This window comes from Aedes aegypti, chromosome 2 (assembly GCF_002204515.2).
Source record: "Aedes aegypti strain LVP_AGWG chromosome 2, AaegL5.0 Primary Assembly, whole genome shotgun sequence".
Classification (NCBI taxonomy): domain Eukaryota; kingdom Metazoa; phylum Arthropoda; class Insecta; order Diptera; family Culicidae; genus Aedes; species Aedes aegypti.
Window position 1 is genome coordinate 2,373,709 of NC_035108.1, and position 14,752 is coordinate 2,388,460.

Genomic DNA, 14,752 nt, shown 5'->3' on the forward strand with positions numbered 1-14,752 from the left:
CTAACTTTGCGAAAGAGAAGTGTCTACACGAAAGTTTTCCCCAACAGAGAGTCCGACAACTCGTTGGATACGCGAGAGCCGACACATTTTGTTGGAGCCCCGCGCCAGTACGCCATACGCACCAAGTCTCTCCCACGTGCTCCACGCTCTCCTTTTCGAAGCGACATCAGCTGGCGTCTTGCGCGGACATCCAGAGCGACAAATTTCCCCCACAAACCGTCAGTATTGTGAGAAATCGTGAACGGAACAGTTTGGTCACGTCTCCATTGGAGCTTCGCTCGTTTCGTTTGGTAGTGGCAATAAGCGCCTGCTTCGATCGGTTCGGTCACTGTTTTACACTATCTTAGTAGGCTTGGCGCTGTGAGTGTGTTCAATAACTGCCGTGCAATCGAAGGTGCAAACATCTGATCAGCCGTCTCTAATAGCAACTGTTTTCAGTTATCGAGAGTTGCCGATCGCTAGCGACACAGCTAATTGAATCATTGTCTCAACAACCGCGAGGACCGTAAAGAATGTAAGTATACGGCATACAGCCGGGGGACTATTTATAGGCAGGAATTTATCGGTTAGAATATGCAGCAGTCTGCCGTCTTACGCATTGCACGTGCGTACAGAAGAAGTTCAATGTTTTCGGCAATGGGAAGCATCCCAAGAAGACAGCAGCCATGTCTGTCCCTCCGGTAGACAATGTCTGTGGCAAGGGGCCTGTGAGGCGTGGGATGCTGCGTTTAGCTTTTAGTGCGGAGCGGAAGTTTTCTCACCGTCAGCGCTATTTTCCGGCTATACTTCGGCACCGCGCTGTTAGTGGGATGGATTATCGATTTTTCCGTAAAAAGTGTTATTGGGCCTAGCCTATAAACGCTCGTCACAAATGTACCGAAAAGGTGCGGCGAATCGTCTGGGGGCGCGCTAGATAGATTGCAAACGTGACCGAAAATGGTGCTTTGGTGCTAATGATTCCGATGCTAGCCTAATATGAACATTTATACGCATTAATTAATGACTCAAATTAAATCGGGAAGCGTCGCCGGATAATATCATAGCAAGCCTTGTATCGACATCGATTCCAACAAATCCGTAGGTGTTGGACGAAAAAGAATTGACAGTCAGCAGGCCATGCAACCTTTTAAAATCAGACTACATCCAATCAGAAATTTCTGATGCAGAAGGTTTATAAATTTGATTTGGTACAATTCAGAAAATTGTTTTTTTTTCGGCCAATTGAAACCTTTAATCTTTACACGCTTCTTTGCAATGAAATTAATCAAAATCACTTGATGTACAGTCTGTAGAAAGCCGGTATCTGCGATTAGTGGTGCCCTCTTTCAGACATTGAATTGGATTTTGCTTCAAAGCAGCTGGAGATAATGAAAAGCATTTCTCAAGCAGAGTCAACCGAATGATTCGTTGATTACGATAAGCGATAATGTATTGCAAAATTTGATGAGATGTACAAATGCACCTATATGGATTTTGCTGTGATGAATAATTGTGTAATGAAAATTATGAACGCGACAATCTATTATAGAAATTGAGACGATGAAAACGAATGGTACTTCATTTACATTGAGAATTTCATTATTGACGAGTTTCCGGTAAGGAAGATTCAATCAATAAATTACAATATCAACTTGAATTCTCACAAAATTTCTACTCTTGAATTAGACATTTTTTATTCAGTAAATTTTAGATTTTTAGAGTATCGAGGATCCAATTTTTGCAACACTTTCAATTTAAAAAAAATTTAGCCGCAATGTTCTACCGCAGGCTTGAAAATCATTTTGTCTGTCAATCAAACCATCTAATCAAAATATGCTCCTAGGGCAAGAAACCATGAAAAATAAAAACATAAAACAACAATCATCATCGTGGTTTCCAAGATGTCAACGCAGCCAATCGATGGTGCTCTATCAAAATCAGTAGTGTCAGGCAACTGCGGTATATTTTTGTTCAACCGTAAAACGAGAAGTTATCTTCAAAACAGCAATACTTTTGGAAATTCTCAATGACTTTACCCTGAGAGAGACTCGCGAAGAGGAAAAATATCAACGTCATATGCAGCCCAGATTCCCCTCTCACGAAACGTCAAATGCAGCCCACCGTTTTTATGGCTGAAAAAGTGAAAAGTATTGTGTTCAAAGTAAATTGTTATTGAAAACCTCAGTCAGCGGAGCAGTTTTTTCCAAAGTGGCTGATAAATCTAAGCAGAAGATAAATTATTTCTAATGTCTGCTACGTTTGCTGGCATGAAATTTCACTCAAACGGGCATTTATGATTCGATGTGATGCAAACTCAATCATTTTTTACTGAGAGGTTCATGTGAGGATTTGAACGCCTTGCGCATAATTGGTATAAACACAAAGTGGAATAAGAAAAAAACTCAGCAATCACAGAAAAAGAAGACCAACTTCGCGAGTCTCGTCTCAGACTTTACCCAAACACTTAGAATAAAGTACACCACGAGTTTGTTAAGTTCAATCAGAGAGAGACTAAATGTTTTATTCTCTCACTCACCACGACCCTTATAAGGAGGCACAGATACTACACATGAAATATGAAACAAAGTAATTCAAACTGCAAGAAAACTGTAGCTCAATCGAGGCAGACTTGATGTAATTCGCTAGTTTTTTTTGTTGTTGTGTACCTTCGGACAAACATGGAGAAAGGGCCATAGTTTTCTAAGCATTTAGTTTTAACTTTTATTGAAAAAAGTAAAAGGTACGTTTTTCAATACTTTATCTTCAATCGAAATTAAAGGTGCTCTTGCGACATTACATTTGAATAAGCATGAATTGATTCTCATTCGATTTCTTTAGGGTTTGTAAGTGAAAGAACAAAATAATGTTTTTTTCTGAGTGAATTCAAAAACATGTTATTGTACTTCATTCTAAAATCAGTTTGCTCACCATTTTGTGCATATTACTGATCTTTTTCTCAAATATCTCAACAGTACGCCCAAAAGAATCATATTGGAATAGACTATGGGTGTGAGCATTATTCAACACCGGTAGTTACTATTCCGTTTTTGCAAGTACAACTGTATTTGTACTATAATCCAACATATGCTACATGGCAGAGACACAATTACTCATGATCTGTTCAAGTTCACTTAGTCATTGAAATCGTGAGCATGCTTTGCAGAAATCACTAAAACACGTGATCAATTTAAGGACATATCTCCATGAGTACCAAAATGGCCTCTAATATGGCACCTTACTTCCCCCTTCACTTTCCGCTCCCTCCTCCCACGCTTCTCACAGTGTTTTGGAGAGCGATCACAAAAAAATATTATTTGTACTTACTAACCTTATTAAAGAGAGATGGTTTCTTAACTGAAAGCATTCCATAATATGTTTTTCACAAATTACCAGTTTTTGAATGCAAATACATAGTTATTGCTGTGATTGGTGTTGCAAAATATCACTCACTACCGAATCACTTCTTCCTCGCGCACCGTGTTCTTGTTAGTTGGCTTTTTGGTGCCCGTTTTAAAACTCTAATTAGTTTTTCTACTCACCGTAGCTTAAGGCCCAAGTAAAAATAGTGCAAAAGTCAAAACTGAAAAAGCAGTTTTCTCTTTTTAAATAGATGAATCTAAGAAAATAAAAACACACAGCTCTTTTATTTGCAAATTAAGCAGGCTGTGTGTTTTTATTTTCATTATTTTGTTATTTTAAAAGGAGAAAACTACTATTTCAGTTCTGACTTTTGTGCCATTTTTTCTTGCACCTTAAACACTTAAACTTTCCTCGCGTCGTGCTCCTCGGAGCAATCAATCACTTAAATTCATCGATTTGTGATCGAAAAACAAAACAGGAACGCGAATTCACTGAGCCAACATTGTTTATGAATAGGAGGCGCAGCTCTCGTTGATTGGAAGTGATGTCAGTTTTTATGTTTGGAATTTGTTTGTTTGATTATTCATACGCTTGATTCAACCTCGTAATCTACAATTTCAAAATACTCAAAAGGTGTACACAATGTCACAAGTGTTGCAAAACATGTTTATGCGTGAGAGGAACAATGTACGACGCATTTAAACAGCAAAAATGAATATTAGACATTATACAGTACAATTGACTATAGAACTCAAATGCATTCTGATGGCAACTTTCTCCGTCCGTGAGAAACGAGAGAAGAGAGGAGTAAACTGCCAGAAAAAGTAAACAACACACGCATGGTGTGAAAAATGCTTATAATTTTGGTCAAAAAACATGTTTTCACTACCAAATGAAATAAGTTGTGATTTTGAGCTTTTATGAAGCTTGTTGATGAATTCATATCGACAACAATACCTTTGTATGAAACGTGTGCAAGTAATACTGCCTACATAATTCTGTGGGTGGAGGTATACATGGAACATGATCATTTATTTTTGGCAGACGCACATAACATTGTGCTCCGCCTTGTTGGGTGGCTCGAGAGGGTGCTTTAGCGGGTGGCTCGAGTGGGTAGCAACATTATGTTTACGTGCTCAATGAACTTTCACCTTAATGATCCAAATCTAGCATGCTTGATTGTAAAGCATTTAATTTCGAATCAAGGTATTGAAATTATTTAGCTCACTGAATGGGTATTGAAATTATTTAGCTCACTGTTCATTAGAGTTGCAAAATTTTAAATGTTGGTTCCCATATGCTTGAATGATTTTTATTATGGTAAATAATAAAAAAGTAGATGAAAAACCGAATTAAGTGCACCATTTAATTCCACTATAGTTTGTATCATTTGACAGATACGCGTGTTTCGACCTCAACTGTAAGGCCGTCATCAGTGTCGTGTACTAGACTCGACTTCCAAGACGGCCTTACAGTTTAGGTCGAAATACGCGTATCTGTCAAAAGATATAAACTATAGTAGAATTTAATGGTATAGTACTAAATTTGGTTTTTCATCTACCTATAGGTATTCAACTAAACTAAACAACTCCAACATTTATTATCTTCCCAAAGTTTGAATTGATTCGGATGAAATTTGACTGTGCACGCGCCATTTGAAGATTATGTAGAGATTACTATGGAAAACGCCAAAATGTATGTTCAGCCCTCTATCTCTTCGTTATAATATTTTATGGAAAAATGAACGAACTCTCCTCATGTGAAATCCTCTCAGCTCCAACTTTTCCGAAGACCAAATGTTGATTGGACGTCAGAAACCAAGTTCGCATTTTTTTTTAATTAAACAATTTTTTTAAAACCTTTGTGACTTTGGTATTTGTTACCAAAAAACCATAATAAATTATACCTCTTTTTAATGTATCCGAATCTCAATAGAGAAACTAAAAAATAGATTGGAGCACCTTGTACCTTTTAATTCCATCCTAAATGCTTATCTTTGACAGATACGCGTATTTCGACTACCACTTGCAGTCTTCCTCAGTGTCAGTTACTCGTTTCCATGTCTGTTCGTATCGTATGACACTGAAGAAGACTTCAAGTGGTAGTCGAAACACGCATATCTGTCAAGGATAAGCATTTGGGGAGGAATTGAAAGGTACAAGGTGCTCCAATCTACTTTTCAGTTTCTCCAATAAATCGTAGTTTATAGGTCCAAATTGCGATATGCTAGATCATTTCTGAAAGTGACATTAGATCCAGAAACTACATATTTACTGGCAACACAAAACCAGCGCCGGATTTGGGCTTCAGGGGGCCCGGGTCAAACCTCTTGACGGGGACCCTTGGTACAAAATGAGTAGGAAACTCTAAGCATAGGAAAGTTTAGTGTTATGAAAATAAAATATCCGGAAACTCCTAAAAATGTAATATTACTCGAATTCGGCTATACCCACATCACTTTGTAAATGTTGAATAAAATGAATCATTTATATAAAATATTTGAAAGGATGTGCACAATAGATGATTAGATTGAATTTTGACTGATTTTTTTTCATTCAAGTCAAAACTTAAAAATATTCAAGTTGAAATCTACACTACATAATTTATTGTGACTTTTTTCTAATTTTACTGCAGATATTCTCATTTATTTCAGTTGAACGACAGTCGTTATTGAAGCCATAAGCAAATCGATTAACTATTTTATTTTATTGTGTCTGATTTTCTTCTTTTATTGTTAGAAAAAAAGATCATATCTCGACTGGATGAAACAATGTGGTTTTCAATACTCTATTTGATTTTGGAAAGGGAAAAGAAACAAACAATTGTCTAACGTTGCTTTAATCCGATATTCATCGAGCAATTGCTTTCAGAAAAGCAGATGAGCTTCACTCTCGGTCAATGAATAACTTCCAGAATCAACTATATAAGATTTTTCTAAGGCTCATGTCTTAGTCCCTTCTCTTATAATTTTAGGGGTCTATTTTGTAATTCGAGCAAATTCACGTGACTCGTCTGAAGTAATTGTCCATCAAAGTAAGCATGCATATTTCAGATGTCACCCTTCGACTCCCATAGTAATCCAGTCACATAGAGTGACAATTGTCGATAAACTGGAGTGACAGAGCCAAGTCGAGTGAAATTTTTGGTCGACAGTGACTCCAGTCTTATAAAATAGGGCCCTTAATGTTCCCGATATTGACAACAGTTTGGAAGAACTATGCACACTTGGACATCTTGCAGATGGCCACGATAAAATTACTTTGATAATCTATCCACTTTGGCTTATAATTAAAGGCATGTAGAAAACATAATTGTATTTTAATTCTGTAGCTCTTGGTCAAAAGTATGGTAAATTCTAAGGTCTTAGTAAAAATTTCAATATTAAAACAAAACCATGCAAATATTAATACAAAATTATAAAAATCTGGCACAAATAGAAAAGAGCACAGTAGAATATGAAAATATCGAATTTTTGATAGATTTGCTGATGTGTTTGATAGAACAGTGATTTCAGTACCCTGACAGTAACATCGAGAAAATGTATGAATTGTCAAGTATCTTTGCCTTTTCAAGATCAATCCAGGACATAGAGCAATGTAGAGCAGAAAGCTGTGAAAGAGTTTTAAAGTCTTTGGTATAACCGACTTGGATGATTTTCATTAGCGAATAGCGAAAAATAGCATGCAAAGCGGAAAAATTTATGCGATGAAATCCATAATGATGCAATGTGTATGAATAAACGACTTTGTTCGTAAACAGTTTATTTGACTACCGGTTGGCTGGAAAGGGTGCAATGATAGTGAAAATGTTTTTTAAGCCTATTAGGGATTTCTCAGAAATGTATCTAGGCTGATGTAGTTACTGATATTTCACAGGACATACAATAGCTTTTATTTTTCAATTACTACGACATTTTTATACCAGTGAGTTAGTAGTGTGTGGTCTTCCGATTCCATGGCATGCTCCTGCAGGGTGAGCGACGGAATCAAGACCAATTGTATTCGGTCCGCGTGGCGCGTTTCTCAGTTAATATATATAAGCTTCAAATAAAGCTGAAAATTGTGGCTGAAAATCAGGGATGAAGGATCAATTGGTGAGCTCGTTTCATACTTTTTTTTAAATCTATAAAATATGTATGACCGCACCATTAATCGTTACAACGGTGGGACATACACTCCCGTGCATAAGTTTGGGTTCACCCCCTAAAAAACATGCAAAAGTGTTCAGTCTATATCTCTGTGATTACACGTCCAATTGTAACTCTCTTAGCCGCTTACGAAAGACAAAGAGTTATTCTGACTTCGTATGTATTTTTTCAAAAACATTCTTTGAACTTTGTATACTAAATTTTTACTTAAAGTTATGACATTTTTCAAAAAACACACTGTAAAAACAAACCTAATTTCCTCAGCATTGGATCGACCAAAATTTTAAAACAAGGTTTCATTAGAATCGTTATCTTATATTCTTTGAGGTAACCTTACGAAATTTTGGCGGAAAAATCTGGAAAGTATTCAAAATCAATGAAACAGTCAGTCAAGTCATCGTGCAAAAGTTTGGGTTCACCCCTCAGTATGGTGTATCGTGCAAAAGTTTGGGTTCACCTGAACTTACTCAAATTTGTGAAATCTCAAACCAATCATGTACGCGCCATTATTTGCGCTCAAAAAAGCTTTAAACTATTAAAATCGGTTGAAAAATGGCGGAGATATTGACAAAATTGTTGTGTGAGCGGCTCAGGTGAACCCAAACTTTTGCACGATTTGCATCATTATGAGGGGTGAACCCAAACTTTTGCACGATGACTTGACTGACTGTTTCATTGATTTTGAATACTTTCCAGATTTTTCCGCCAAAATTTCGTGGGGTCTCCTCAAAGAATATAAGATTACGATTCTAATGACACTTTGATTTAAAATTTTGGTCGACCTAATGCTGAAGAAATTAGATATGAATTTTCAGTGTGTTTTTTGAAAAATGTCACAAGTTTAAGTAAAAATTTAGTATACAAAATTCAAAAAATGTTTTTGGAAAAATACATACGAAGTCAGAATAACTCTTTGCCTTTCGAATGCGGCTTAGAGAGTTTCAATTGGACGTGTAATCGCAGAGATATGGACAGATCACTTTTGTATGTTTTTGAGGGGGTGAACCCAAACTTTTGCACGGGAGTGTAAATATGATTATTCAACAAACTGTGAATGGTTCGTCACTGTAGGTGTCGGCATAAACTCTAATTCATTTTTTATGTAAAATCCCTTACCTTTTACCTTTATTTTTATAAAAAAAAGCTTTGAATGGTTCGGTCTGTTTGTCTGTGCTAGAAGTATAGACTTGTAAAACGTTAATTTTATTCAAAACACTTTGAATGGTTCGCCACTGTAAGTGTCGGCATAAGAACATTATGTGATGGTCCAGCCAATCGATTTATTTTTTTCAATTTGAGTAAAATATTGTTACACATGCTTTCGTCCTAACAGCTGTAGGAATGTTGCTTTTAGCTATTTGTTCAACAAACTTTGAATGGTTCGTCACTTTAAGAAACGACATTATTTAGTCCTATTTGGAAATTTTTCATGTCAATTGAATATATTATATTCCTAAGCATGTTAACAAATAATCGTTTATCATGGTCTAATCGCTTATCAAAGTGAATCCTGTGACCCAACGATCCTCCCCATAACAACCATCCCTCCCAGTAACCTTTGTGGAGATGCAGAGGAAAACACGGTCTCCAAATAGCAAAGGTTACACACTAACATTCCTTCCCTCAATCCCACCTGACTGCAAGAACGTGGCCAGCGCCGTTATTGACCATGTATAAATAGAGGCACTGAATTATGCACACTGAAGAAGATTATGGCCAATCCCAGCCGAACTTCTAGTTGATTCTTTGTGCATCTTCGCTGACTGCGGTCAAACACGGAATAGCAACCATTGATATGTGTAGTCAGTCTAAGCTAAGCTAAGCTAAGCTACTACGACATTTTTAAACCAGTGTAAGATCGACTCAAGTAGGAGTAGTGTTTGATTCTTTGATCATGTCGCTTGCTCCTGTGGGGCGAGCGACGAACACTTGTTCGGCGTACATTTCCCTCCCATCCCTAAATTGACCTGCATTCGGACGCAGCCGGCGCCGCTATACTGCCGTGAATCGCAAGTCAGTCCCATCTGCATTTTCGTCAAAATTGAGTTGAGTTCAGTTTTCAACATCTCTTCCAATGCTCTTTCAGCTACACTAATGAAATAATATAATTTGTTCGGAAAAATTATGAAAAAACAGCAAGTCAAATTGTCCCATAATGAAAAGTAACCGCATATCAGTCTCACTACAGACTTTCACACCGTGGAACACAAAAATGTAACTTGTTTTGATCATCTTTATAGTTTTCTTCGAAAGATATCGTAGTGAAAAGTAAGTTGTGAAAGTTTCATTAAGATTGGAACATGTTCCAATCCTCTAGAATTTTTTGAATATTCGTATGGAAAACGAGTTTGAAAACTTCACAGCCCATTTTCTCAATGCCTACTTTTTACAGATGGGACTGACTTGCGATTCACGGCCGTATAGTTTGTTATAATAATGAGAGCACCAGTACTTACACATTGAGGATGCTACTGATCCCGAGTAGTGTCTGTTTTTTTTTTTTTACCAATTCATTTATTTAAGGCTCTATCGCGTTTAACGCTTTACGGAGCCGAGATTCATTTTTGTACTTTTTTACAATTGTTTAACTTCTTAAGTACCAAGTTTAGTCCGGGTTGGAGCCAGGGTACTCGTGGCAGCTCGAGGTTAGTGGTCACAAATATTTTTAGGAAGGGCTAGGTTGGGATTGGGTTACAGGGTTCTTTGCAGCTCATCCGGGTGGTATTTCATGGTTGCTCGTTTGTCGTATCATGGCGTATACCAACTTCATGTGGGTTTTCGATTGCCGGATGGCCAGGAACATCAATCCAACACAAATGGGACATAACACAGAGAGAAAAAAAAAACTGGGGAAGAGAACACAAGAGAATCAAACTTTTATACAACACAAGCGAAGATAATCGTAAATCGACAACATGTAGACGAGATCGCGGGAGCCCAACACATCTCTAACTGAAACATAGGGTTGTCTACCTCGGGCCACAAGGGTATCCATAAGTTGTGCTCTGGAGGCGTCCATATCCGGGCACTGCCAAACTACGTGATCGATGTCATCATAACCGGAACCACACCTATTACATATATTGCTCAGCGCGAGGTTGATCCTGTGCAAATGTGCGTCTAGCGAGTAATGGTTGGACATAAGTCTTGACATCACGCGAATGAAATCTCGACTTACATCCCAACCTTTCCACCACGCTCGCAAGGAAACTCTAGGGATTATGGAATGTAACCACCGTCCCAGTTGGTCATTTAGCCAGTCGCTTTGCCAACCGTGAAGAGAACTTTGACGTACTAAATGAAACAATTCATCGTGTGAAATTCTTCTATCATATATCTCACCTTCCTCAGCGCCCACCTTTGCGAGAGAGTCCGCCTTCTCATTGCCATAAATTAAGCAATGTGAGGGGACCCATACAAAGGTAATCTTATATGATCTTTCGACCAGTGCACACATCTGCTCTCTTATTTTTGTAAGAAAGTAAGATGCATGCTTTACAGGTTTCATCGATCGAAGTGCCTCAATAGAACTGAGGCTATCCGAGAAGATGAAGAAGTGGTCTGCGGGCATGTTTGAGATCATCCCCAAAGCGAAGTTGATTGCTGCCAGCTCAGCAACATAAACCGTGCAAGGTTCCTGAAGTTTTCGGAAGGCGGAAGAGTTTTCATTGAAGACACCGAAGCCAGTGGATCCATTTATACGTGACCCGTCAGTGAAATATCTCCTGTAGGAATCGACATTCTGGAACTTTGCATTGAAAATACGTGGAATAGTTATACATCGAAGTTGATCTGGAATTCCATGAATAGCTTGTTTCATGGACAGATCATATTCAACAGAGGAACTGTCATTGGCGAAGCGTACACGTGGAGGGTTATAACATGGAAGGCTAATGTCAGATGACATGTAGTAGAGATAAACTCTCATGAATTTTGACTGAGCATTCAGTTTGAGCAATTCTTCGAACGTGTGTTGCTCACTCCACACTTAATCAGTATTCTTAGCGAGAGCTCCCAGAATCGGTTCTGTAGCGGTAAAACCCCTGCCAGAACCTCTAGGCTCGCATTATGTGTCGAGTGCATACACCCTAAGGCGATACGCAAACAACGATATTGAATTCGTTCCAATTTAATCAAGTGGCAGTTTGCTGCTGAGAGAAAACAGAAAGAGCCATACTCTAGAAGAGAGAGAATGGTTGTTTTATAGAGTTTTATGAGGTCTTCCGGGTGAGCACCCCACCATGTTCCGGTAATTGTTCGTAGAAAATTGATCCTTTGTTGGCATTTTTCCGTTAAATACCTAATATGAGTTCGCCAAGTGCCTTTTGAATCAAACCAGACCCCAAGGTATTTTGAAGTCAAAGACTGGTCGATGTCTGTTCCCAAAAGCTTAAGCTTTAGTTGGGCAGGATTCCGCTTCCTTGAAAATACGACCAGTTGAGTTTTTTTGCGGAGCAAACTCGATCCCTAAATTTCTAGCCCAAGTGGATAGATTATCAAGGGAATTTTGCAATGGTCTTTGCAAGATTTCCGCTCGTGGGCCCTTCATAGAAACCACAGCATCATCTGCAAGTTGTCTTAGCGTGCATGGTTCTTCCAAACAGTTGTCAATATCTTTAACATAAAAATTATAAAGCAAGGGACTCAGACATGAGCCTTGGGGAAGGCCCATATAGCTAATTCTGGAAGTTGTCAGTTGACCGAGAGTGAAGCTCATGTGTTTTTCTGACAACAGATTGTACAAGAAATTATTCAATATTCCAGGTAATCCACTATTGTGCAGGCTTTCTGACAATATTTCTATGGAAACTGAATCAAAAGCGCCCTTAATATCCAAGAAAACCGAAGCCAATTGCTCCTTGTCCGCAAAGGCTAGTTGAATATCTGATGAAAGCAACGCTAGACAATCGTTTGTTCCTTTGCCCTTGCGAAAGCCAAATTGTGTACTGGAAAGCATGTTGTTTGATTCGACCCAGTGATCGAGTCGGGATAGGATCATTTTTTCTAACAATTTCCTTAAACATGATAACATAGCGATCGGGCGGTACGAATTATGATCAGACGCTGGTTTCCCAGGCTTTTGAATAGCTATTACTTTGACCTGTCTCCATTCAGGTGGAACAATGTTGTGCTCCATGAATAAGTTGAACAGGTCAAGCAACCGTCTTTTAGCGATATCAGGGAGATTTTTAAGAAGATTGAACTTAATCATATCGCGTCCCGGAGAGGAGTTGTTTGATGAAAGAAGAGCCATAGAAAATTCCAGCATAGTGAATGGACTGTCCAACGCATCGTCTCTCTGGGTTTCCCAGAATGGCGGTTGAGCTGGAACTGAGTCTGGACAGACCTTTTTCGCGAAGTTGAATATCCAACGATTGGAGTATTCGTCACTCTCATTTGAGGATGAGCGGTTTCGCATGTTGCGAGCCACTCTCCAAAGCGTCGTCATTGAAGTTTCTCGTGAGAGGCCATCGATGAAACGTCGCCAATAGCTGCGCTTCTTCGCTTTAATAAGATTCTTCAGTCTTTTTTCGAGCTTCGAGTACTCTAAATAAAGTTCTGAGGTACCATATCTACGAAAAGCTTTAAAGGCATTAGATTTTTCTCGATACAACTGAGTGCATTCATCATCCCAACCAGGTGTGGCTGGTCGTCTTTTGAAGGATGCACTTGGAACTCGTTGCTTTTGGGATTCTAATGCACTTTTATAAATCAATTCTGTTAGGAATCGATACTCATCCAACGGTGGGAGAGTGTTGAATGATTCGATACCAAAGGTTACCGCTGATGCAAATTTTTGCCAATCGATATTCCTAGTGAGGTCAAAAGGAACCTGAATTGACTGTTCTGACCTTTCACAATTAGTTCTGATAGAGGTTATTATGGGCAAGTGATCACTACCATGGGGATCATCGATAACCTTCCACATGCAATCGAATGATAGTGAACTTGATCCCAAAGACAGGTCAAGGCGGCTTTCTTTGCCGTCGGATGAAATACGTGTCACTTCACCTGTGTTCAAAATGTTCAAGTTGAAATCGTCGCATAAGTCATAGAAAATAGCCGCTCTATAATCGTCATAAGATTCGCCCCATCCAGTACCATGTGAGTTCATATCACCCAGTATTAAAACTGGAGATGAGAGCATGGAGACTGCATTCCAGAGATGACGGCGGTTTATTGAAACTCTTGGAGGAATATAAACAGAAGCTACGCAAAGGTCTTTGCCCTTTACGCTTATTTGGCAAGCAACGATTTCTATGCCTGGATGAGTCGGGATGGGGATTCTGTAGAATGAGTGGCACTTTTTGATCCCTAAAAGCACACCCCCGTAATTATCATCTCGATCCTGGCGTATAATGTTAAAATCGTAGAAGTTAAGATCATCTTCAGAAGAAAGCCATATTTCACAGAGTGCAAATATATCACAATCGGAGTTGTGAAGCAAAAACTTAAATGTGTCTAATTTAGGTTTTAGACTATGACAGTTCCACTGTAACACAGTGATCATATCTTGTACCTCACTCGATGAATTATCCATCGAAAGATATGATCGAAGCAAGGAGGGGCCACGAAATAGTCAATTCCCTGAGATACTCTTCTATTGCGGGGAGAAAAAGGTCGAGTATGCCTCTGAATGAATCTGAAACTCCGAGGGCATTGCATATGCGATCCACAAGGGCCGTAAAAGTTATCAGTCCTCGCTTGGCCCCGGGGGTTTTCGAGGAAGAGCGAGGGACTTCAGTAGCTTTTTTCTTGCTATCTTGTCTAGAGCTTCTTTTTGAAGTATATTTAATCGGTGGAGGCGGGGGCGGCAGATCTTTGCTGCAACACGGAACGGAAGCATCAAAGACCTGTTTCTTCGGCAATTTCAAATTTGCCCCACCTCCTTTTGAATTAGGCAAACTTTTGAGGGAAGATTTCATTACCTTTCGGCGCAGTCCCGGAGAAGATTGAGACTTTCGTTTACCGGGTGCGTGTACCTCCGAAGAATCTCCCCCATCTGTTTCGTCGTCGTTCGCTTCATCGGAAGACAACTCTTGAAAAGAGTTACCAACTGGGATGGCTGATGAAGACTCTTTTGCGGACGGATTTAAAGATTTTACCATTTCCGCGTATGTCTTCTTGGAGCGCTTCACAATTGAGCGACTCTCATTTCGAATGCGTCTTTTATAAGCCGGGCATTTCTGCAGGTCATGAAGTTCCTCGCGACAGTAGCTACATTTTTCGGCTTCCTGTGTGCAAGCATCTTCCAAGTGAGCTTGG

At 39.0% G+C, this 14,752-nt stretch overlaps 1 protein-coding gene across 1 annotated transcript in view; it reads left to right on the plus strand.

The window, feature by feature from the left end:
• Positions 1 to 208: 208 nt before the first annotated feature.
• LOC5570947 (alpha-tubulin N-acetyltransferase) overlaps positions 209 to 14,752 on the plus strand; it is a 155,431-nt gene continuing 140,887 nt past the window's right edge. The window contains exon 1 of the mRNA XM_001653362.2: positions 209 to 514. The gene's annotated coding sequence lies outside the window, so the exon portion shown is untranslated. The remainder of the gene's footprint in view (positions 515 to 14,752) is intronic.